Below are 9,319 nucleotides of genomic sequence, written 5' to 3'. Positions count from 1 at the left end.
ATCAAATTTGGCATTGATCATGTTGAATGGATCAAGCTCATACATTCCAGCAACTTGCCTTTTTTGAGTTGGAGTTGACCCTCTTGGACTACTCCATAGATGACTATTCTTTGCTATTTTCTCTAATAACTCATAAGCTTCATCTTCATGCTTAATGATGAATTCCCCTCCAGTTTGAGCATCAATGATTCCTCTGATAGCAGGAGTGACGTTTGTGTAAAAATTCTGGTTTATCATCCATTTAGGAATGGCATGATGTGGACATTGTCTCTCCAACTCCTTCCATCTCATCCATGACTCATAAAGAGTCTCATCTTCTCTTGGTCTAAAAGCAATCATTTGATTCCTCAACTCTTGAGTTTTTCCAGGTGGAAAGTATTGGGCAAGAAATGCATCAGTGAGCTGCTCCCAATTTGTAATTGAGTTGTGAGGTAAAGAATCAAGCCAATCCAATGCTCTATCTTTCAAAGAGAATGGAAACAATTTTAGCCTTGCTGCATCATCAGATACTCCAGGTTGTTTTTGCATGTCACAAATCATAGCAAACTTCTTCAGATGTGTGTGTGGATTTTCAGAAGGATGTCCTCCAAATTGAGAATTCTGAATCATTTGAAGAACTCCAAAATCCATCTTGTAGCTATTTGCATCAATCCTTGGTCTTGCTATGCTCTCTCTCAAGTCATCAAAACGTGGAAAAGCATGATCCATCATACTTCCCCTAGGCACGTTTGCATTAACAACTTCTTCCCCTTGGGCTTCATTTTCATTGTTTTGACCATTTCCAGCATTCCCAACACCAATTCTAACTCTTTCATCAGCCATGTCTGCTTCAATTTCGGTTTCTCTCAAAGCTTCCTTTCTTTTTCTGATTTCTTTCTTGTTGGCCTTACAAAATTTCTCAATTTCAGGATTGAACAATAAGGTTGTGTCACTTGAGCTTCTAGCTCTTCTCATAAAAGGTTAAAAGTACCTGAAAAAGAACAAACAAACACAAAAATGAAAAGATAACAAAGATAAGACTATAAACAACTAAAATAATCAAAAACTCAATCTTAAACAAACAACTCCCCGGCAACGGCGCCAAAAACTTGATGCGTCCCAACCGCAAGTGCACGGGTCGTACAATGGTTTATCCAGACCTTCATTTGTAAATAGAAATGTAATCATGCGAGATTTCTCACACCAAAATTAAAGCTATCGCAAGCTAGAGACAGTTTGATCAAATGAAGAGTGTCATTTCCTTCTAGCCTTCGCACTCTTGGATTTTGGCTTTCTCATATCCCCCTGCCTATGACCCCAGCTCTCTCCAGGACTTCTGTGTGTCATAATTTTGTCCTACATATACATACTTTTTTTTAACAGTCCTTTATTTTGATTTACATGGAATGGTAATGGTTAACATTTATGTCATGCAATTCGAGAATGGAAAATTTTGCAAAAATCCCAACCTTTGTGTAGCCTATGATTTCTCTTTTTTGGGGCTCAATATTCCTACAAATACAGGGAATCAAGTTGGATCAATTGTAACCCCCTGTTAAACGTGGAGCACATACCAGGAGTTAACACTCTTGGTATCTCCCTCGCTCGTATAGAATGGTTGTTTAAATCCTCTTCACATTCATCCTCGTGCTACAGAAATCCTTTTAGGCCTTTGAGGGCACTCTTTACATTGGCTTTGTCACATCCAACCCTAATTGCCTTATCAGTGAAGTCTTAAACCGAGGAGATGTTTTTGTGTTCTCAATTGGCCTGATTCACTTTCAGTTCAATATTGCAAAGACCAATGGAGTTGCCATTGTTAGTTTAAACAGTCAAAATCCTGGATTTATCACTATAGCAAATGCAACCTTTGGATCTTATAATCCACCTATTAATCCTGATGTTCTGGCTAAGGCCTTCCAAGTGGATAAGAAAGTTGTCAAAAATCTTCAGGTGAAGTTTGGTGGCATCAACAAGTAGGAAGACATGAAAAAAAAAAAAGAACAGTAACCTTAATTGTTTGATAATGTTGTTCAATATTCCCTGTTGTAATGCCATGTATAGAATAAAACAAAAGAATGGTTTCCTATTACGTGCTGTTGTCTATGTTCATTTTGGATGCAGTATGAAATATTGGAATTTTGTCAAATAAGCTTTCCTGCTATTTTTCAGCAGCTCAGTGGACCAAAATTTCAATATCTATTGAAAATTGCTGGACAATAAAATTGCCAATTCTAATGGACTGGCCTAATTTCACTTCAAAACTTAACTCAACTCTTATATTTAGCATAAATTTTTTATCCCAAATTAATAGAGGATGATACCCCTCTCACGTCCAAGCATGAATATTTGCAAGCATAAACATCTGCGAGGCTTTGATACCATGTAAAAAAAATGGATTGGATCTAACTCTATTCCAAAAATTAACTTAAGGGAATGAAGTCTATTGAGTCTTATATTTAGTACAAATTACTTATCTAAGACCAATATGAGGTAACATTATCCCATTGTTATGGGCCTCACCCAGAAAATTTCTAAAATAAAATTTAAATATAATTGTGTTTTGGCCTATATAAGATATAAATGATAAATCAAAATATGATTCAATCAAAATATAAAAATGAGGTAATCCAAATTTGATAGTTAAAAGGGTAAAAAAAAGCTTACTGCTCTCTTGAAATGGATTCATCACTATCACATTTTAATTGGAATCAATTAATTAATTAGTTTTTAATTAGTCTGACTCATCCAATCCTGTTAATCAAATACACGATAACATATCAACTTCTCTTTTCAATCCAAGGACCCTTATTATGTTTCACCAATAAATTATGACATTTAGATGGCTTCTTTTTGTTTATAAAGAAGAAGATTAGGGACACCAATACGGGCTTTGCTGTACTAGAGAGGAAGAGAATGAACTCAAATTAATTTGTCCAAATCAAATATTACACCATCATCAAGCTAAGCCTGATAAATATTATTATTTCTTTTGATACTTCTTGCGCCATAAGATAAATGGTCAATTTTTAGTTCAATATAAATTTTTAATTCTCGTATTATTATGTTATCTAATCTATTTTTTTATATATAGTTTTATATTTATTTTTTACGTTTATGTCCGTGAAGTTAGTGTAATACATTGATATTGTGATTTTTTAAATAATAGAATTTATATTATTCTAAAATTATATAATAATCAAAATCATAATTATATAATATTCTTCTTAAAAAATATTTTTAAATTATAATATTTATAAATTTATTTTAAAAAATTATTATTTCTTAAATTGATAAAAAATCCTTATAAGTTGATATTTTATGTTATAAAAAACCAAAAGATAATGTTAGATATATTTCACAATGTTGGGTTTATGGAAGCATGCACATCTGCATAGTGGTAATGTAATTAATACCGAGGAAAAGTGGCATCAAAGAATCAATATCCCATTAATTTGGCTCAAATAGCTAAATTTTCATAGGTTTTATGACATTAATTTTATTAGTGTATTGATTATGAGTTTTTTTTATAAGCAAGAAAATTTTTTTTATTGATATGGAAAAATCGGAAGGGGGGAGCTTAGAGAATCACTATTCTCTATTTTTCTCAGTAAAATTCTTGCTAAAAAATATTTATAAGCCATGTCTATGTGTAAGCTTTTTTTGGAATTTTTATTCCTGGTTTGGTATTTTATCAATAGAGAAAATTTTTGTATTGACCCCATTTATTATATGAATTTGAAATACAAATATGAGAAATTTATATATTTAATAAGTGGATCTCACTCAATCTAATTAATAGACATTATAAATATTAATTCCACAAAGAAATAAGGGTTTGCAACTTTTATTTTTCCAAAAAAAAAAGTGAAACACTAGAAACAAATAAGAAAAAAAAAAAAAACAAATGCTTGGCAGCCCTACTCTTACGAGACCCAACAAAAATTACACAGAAAGCATAATAATAAAATTTAAAAAAAAAAATCAGATAAATTAAATGTTACCGAAAATACAATCTGTAACGCCCTCACCGTAGGTAGTCTATACATTTTACTGTTCCGACCACTAATGTCTGTTCGAACAGTCAGGATGTCTGGAACTACACTTAAACTATAGTGAGGAGGCATAAATTAATAAAATAAATATTAAAAAAATATAGAAAAAATTTTGAGAAATAAAATAAAATTTAGAGAATTTATTAATTGGTATAAAAAAATAAAAATAATCCGATGGGCACCATGAAAGGCATTTTGGTCATTTCACCCCTAGATGTGAATTTTGACTTAAATGTCAAATTAAAATTTGGAAATAGAATAATTAACATAAATTAATTTTATGAATTTGAAATTGAAAAATGAGAAGAGAAAGAAGAAGAAAAGAAAAGAAAAGAAAGGAAAGAAAAGAAAAGAAAGGAAATAGATTTATGAAATTTAAAAACAATAAAGTACACATAAATATATATATAAATACCCACAAGAGACAAAACCCACCAACCCTCTTCTTCTTCCTCTTCTCTCTCCCTCCTTGCCGTCTCCCTTGCTCTCTCCCTCCCCACCATTGTTATCAAGCTTAAAGCTTGATTTCCCAAGCTTTCACTCACCAAAACCCATAGACCCCTTCACAAAAAATTTAGCCCACATCATAAGGAAGCTTTAGATACCCATAAGAAGAAGAAAGATTAAAGTTTGAAGTGGGTCACAAGAGGTTAGTGCACTAATCCCTCTTCTTCTCTTTATTAAACATGAAAAGCATGTTTAGCTAAGCATAAATACCATTAAAACAAAAAGAAAATCTAGAGGAAAGAACCCTTGAATTTTTGGCAGCCATGGAACTTGAAGTTTATTGCTTTTAAGTAATGAAAAATGGTTCCATGAGAATGTGTAATTAGTTGAAATGTTTGGGTGTTTGATTGTGTAAATTTGAAACTTTGAAAACTAGGGTTTGTGTAAATGTTGAGGACTTTGTGTAAAATGTTGAAATTGACCTATTGGGATGAGATTGTTGCTTATAGAAGTGTATTGCATGCAAATTGAAGTAAGGAAGTTGGAGGAGATTGAGTTTTGGAAGTGTTAATTTTCTGCAGGTTGTGTTGTTGAGGGCAGTGTATATTTTAGGTCATAAATAAAATTGTGTGACCTCAATTGGAGGTGAAACTAGACCCAAAATAGCCCATTTTCCATGAAGAAACCATGCCCAAATTCTGTCCAAAACTTGAGCTAAATACTGCCCAAATTCGGATTTCCCTGCACCCAACCCAGAAAATGACCAAATGAACAGTGGTCATAATCTCTCTATACTGGTCCAAATGACCTAAAATTTTACCCATGGAAAGTTTAGACATAGGGCTACACTTTTCATAAGGACCACTTAACCCAGTTTTGCCTTTAACAAATTCAAATTGTTAGCACAATTTGGGTCACTGAAACTGTCAACCCAGAAAATGACCAAATGAACAGTACGTGTTCATTTGGTCATAACTCTCTCTATACTGGTCCAAATGACCTAAAATTTTACCCATGGAAAGTTTAGACATAGGGCTACACTTTTCATGAAGACCACTTAACCCAGTTTTGCATTTAACAAATTCAAATTGTTAGCATAAGTTGGGTCACTGAAACTGCCAACCCATAAAATGACCAAATAAACAGTACGTGTTCATTTGGTCATAACTCTCTCTATACTAGTCCAAATGACCTAAAATTTTACCCATGGAAAGTTTAGACATAGGGCTACACTTTTCATGAAGACCACTTAACCCAGTTTTGCCTTTAACCAATTCAAATTGTTAGCACAATTTGGGTCACTAAAACTGCCAACCCAGAAAATGTCCCAAAATACTATTCCTTTGGTATTTTGACCATAACTTGAGTTATATAACCCCAAACTCAGTGATTCAAAAACTGAAATTCAAGTTTAAACATAGAGGAGCAATTGTTATGAAGGAATTGTGACTAAATAGACATCCCAACCTAGCCAAATTCCTAGATAAAGATAACACATCAACATGAACCTAAAGAAATGTTCATGGGAAAAATGCTATATAGGATAATTAAAATACTCATAAGGAAAAATTTAATATTAAAAATGATATGAATATGTAAATTAGGACTAATGTCCTATTAATATGAAATTTATGGTACCAATGAACAGTACTAGAAAATAGTAATAGTGAATAGTGCTAAATTAATTAAAAATATTTAATTGCCCATAGTATACCTAGACTTATTTATTTAGTTGGATAAATTGGTATACCAATTAGGGACTACAGATAGCAGTACTGCCTACCGAGAAAATCATGAACTGACAATATATGTCTGGTATGATTGTTCTACAGGCTATATGCCTACTTTATTTCTGGCTTTACAAGCCTGACAGCGGGCCTCGTGCCCGACAGCTGGCCTCGTGCCTGACAGACGTATACTGGATAGACATATGGCTGTCTAACCAGTATACACCCGTACATCCAGCTTTTATAATTTGTTATAGGTTTTCTTGGGCACTGATAAAAAAAAATTAATTAAGACTTAAAATACAATAAGTAATCATAAAAGATCCCGATAATGTTAATTATTTCCAAAGAGCAATAAAAATGTAAAAGACCCAAAAATTATGAGTTGTATATATTGTTTCAAATTATTAAATTATTGTTATTATAAATTATGCACCACTAAGCGTTATGCTTAGCGCGTTGGTTTTCCATCGCGTAGGTACTGGAGATCACCAGATCACCCCAAAGCACAAAGAAGAAAGATCGTGAGTGCACTGACAGAGCTCTGATCAGATCTGCCATTGTCCAGAGTCACCTCACCGATCTTTTGTATTTTGGTAGGGCCCATGTATAGACTAGTATTTTGGTTCATTATGTTTAGTCATGATGTAATTACTAGTTTATGATGTATTTCATTTTGGACTTGTAATTAAACTTTGAGATTGAAATGAAAACTTGTAATTTATTATCTATGAATTTCTATATGAATGCAATAGATAATACTTCATTTTGAGATCTCATAAATAATTGTAAATGATATGATACATGAGAATATGATATGGAAATGTGTGAAATGAATATGGACATGTTAACAGGTGATTAGTGGAATCCGCCAGATGCTAATAAAATAAGGGAGGTTCTGTCCGGGTCTCCACAGAAATAAGATATAAAAAAAAAAAAATTTACACAAAGAATATATGTTTTAAATGACATCAAAAGTTTACAATAGATATGATAAAACAAGATAGGGTGCTCCGGCACCGAATGTGGCACTTCTTGCTCGGCTATATGGTAGAAGGGTAAGGGGCGTCACACAATCAGCCAATGAAGGATCTCTTGATTTTGAAAATCTCAGTTATGAATAATTAGCATTAAATTAAGGGTTCATTATTGTCTTATAAAGCAATGAGTGGGTGAGTCCAAAAACAAGTTTTGTTGAAATTGTCAGCTGATCAAGTATTCCATCTATTTCAGGAATCCAACCGTTCCTTGTTAGAAAAGAAAAGAAAAAAAAAAGGAAATGTTAGAGAGTGCAAATGAGGATATTATTCATTTTATAGATTGCAATATTAGAAAATAATGCATCCTCTCATGTATTTTTTATATTTTTAGGTGAACTTATATATTTATGAGTACACAAATTAACTTTCCAAAAAGCAAAGTGTAAAAATTAAAATATTATTTTTATTTACTTTTATAATTTTTAAAATAAAGACTTATTTGAGATTGAGGTTGGAGCATAGAAAAAATGCTTTTTGAAAATGCATTACTTTGTATGTTATGAAAAGTTATGAAAAGAAAACGGCTTAGAAGATAGTTTTTATAAATAAAATATATTAAATTTAATTTTGAATTAATTTTTAATGTTCTCCAATTAACATTTTTAAGGAGTTTTTTTTTTTTTCTCAATTGCAGATTTAACAGTAATGCCAAATAAACTCTAAATAATCCCTACTCTCTGGTACATGTGTGTTTTGTGTTAATGGACTTTAAAAAAATAATAATAAAATAAAATAAGAGAAAGCTTGAATAGATGAAGCTGCAGATAGAAAGTATAGTTAGGAGGAGGCCATCACTATAAATCGAAATGAAAACCATTATATGGAAAGGCTACAAAAATCAACAAATCGTGGAAATTTGGCATTAATTTTTGGCGGTATTTATTCGCTTCATTATAATCTAAGGATCTCAAAAATCCAACTATATATCACATTTTAGGTAAAACCAATCAATAGTTAATTAGTCTTATTCCAATCCAATTATGAATTAACCAAATTCACCATAGCATGAACTTTTCTTTTGCGTAAATTACAATTGAATTTCTGAAATATTGTAATGCACACAAATCAATCCGTAATTTATTTTTAAGAAATAAGATAAACCCCGGGGATGTTTTTGTGTTTCCAATTGGACTGATTCACTTCCAATTCAATATTGCAAAGACCAATGGTGTTGCCATTGCTAGTTTAAACAGCCAAAATCCTGGAGTTATCACTGTAGCAAATGCAACCTTTGGATCTAATCCACCTATAAATCCTGATGTTCTGGCCAAGGCCTTCCAGCTGGGCAAGAAAGTTGTCAAAGATCTTCAGGTGAAGTTTGGTGTTTGATAATATTGTTTAATATTCCTTGTAATGCCGTGAGTATAATAAAACAAAGAGTGGTTTCCTATTATGTGCTGTTGTCTTTATATATTCATTTTGGACGCAGTATGAAAAATTTGAAATTTTGTCAAATAAGCTTTCCTGCTATTTCAGGAGCTCAGTTAGTAAGGGGACCAAATTTTCCATTTGTATATAAAGTTGTTCGACTAGAGTGCTAAAGGACAATTAAAGTGTCAATTCTGATTACCCCCACAGTTCTGTGCCTCAACCAGAAATTTCCTAGAATAAAATCTAAATACACCTCTGTTTTGACCCTTGATCTCCAAATTTTTTTGATGTAGAGAAAAGATCAAAGTGATGTTTAAAAATGACAAATATAAGCTAAGGTTGAGAGAAAAAAACAGTAAAATGAAGCTTACCTCACTCTCTTGAAATTGAACCATCATCCGTTTGCCTCATCTTTACATGCAAAAGACACGACATTTTCAAATACTTGGTAAGGTAAAATCACTCATTTTCTTTGATGATCCAAAAAAAAAAAACCAAAAATGAGAGATTTAGCAACGCCATTTGAAGAATTTTTGAGGGCATGGGAGCAGAAAAAAGAAGATTCCTTAAAGTTTGGAGGTGTTCGCCTTCCCTTCATTGGGGAATAAAATGAAAGAATGGCTTGATCTTGAACCTGACAATCGGATCCTCACCTCCATCTTCTTTGCTTTGCTTTAGTTCGTTGGATTAATTCGCTAGA

At 32.3% G+C, this 9,319-nt stretch overlaps 1 non-coding gene and 1 pseudogene across 1 annotated transcript; both read left to right on the top strand.

Moving 5' to 3' along the window:
* Positions 1 to 247: 247 nt before the first annotated feature.
* Positions 248 to 355, top strand: LOC131180443 (small nucleolar RNA R71). Its single transcript, XR_009149216.1, has one exon. It is a non-coding gene; the product is annotated as a small nucleolar RNA R71 (small nucleolar RNA).
* Positions 356 to 1,391: 1,036 nt separating this feature from the next.
* Positions 1,392 to 8,577, top strand: LOC110670493 (germin-like protein subfamily 1 member 16; annotated as a pseudogene).
* Positions 8,578 to 9,319: the final 742 nt, after the last annotated feature.

The sequence above is a fragment of the Hevea brasiliensis genome, chromosome 5 (genome assembly GCF_030052815.1).
Source record: "Hevea brasiliensis isolate MT/VB/25A 57/8 chromosome 5, ASM3005281v1, whole genome shotgun sequence".
In the NCBI taxonomy this organism is placed as follows: domain Eukaryota; kingdom Viridiplantae; phylum Streptophyta; class Magnoliopsida; order Malpighiales; family Euphorbiaceae; genus Hevea; species Hevea brasiliensis.
Note: the sequence above shows the minus strand (reverse complement) of the source record. Positions and strands in the feature narration are given on the sequence as shown.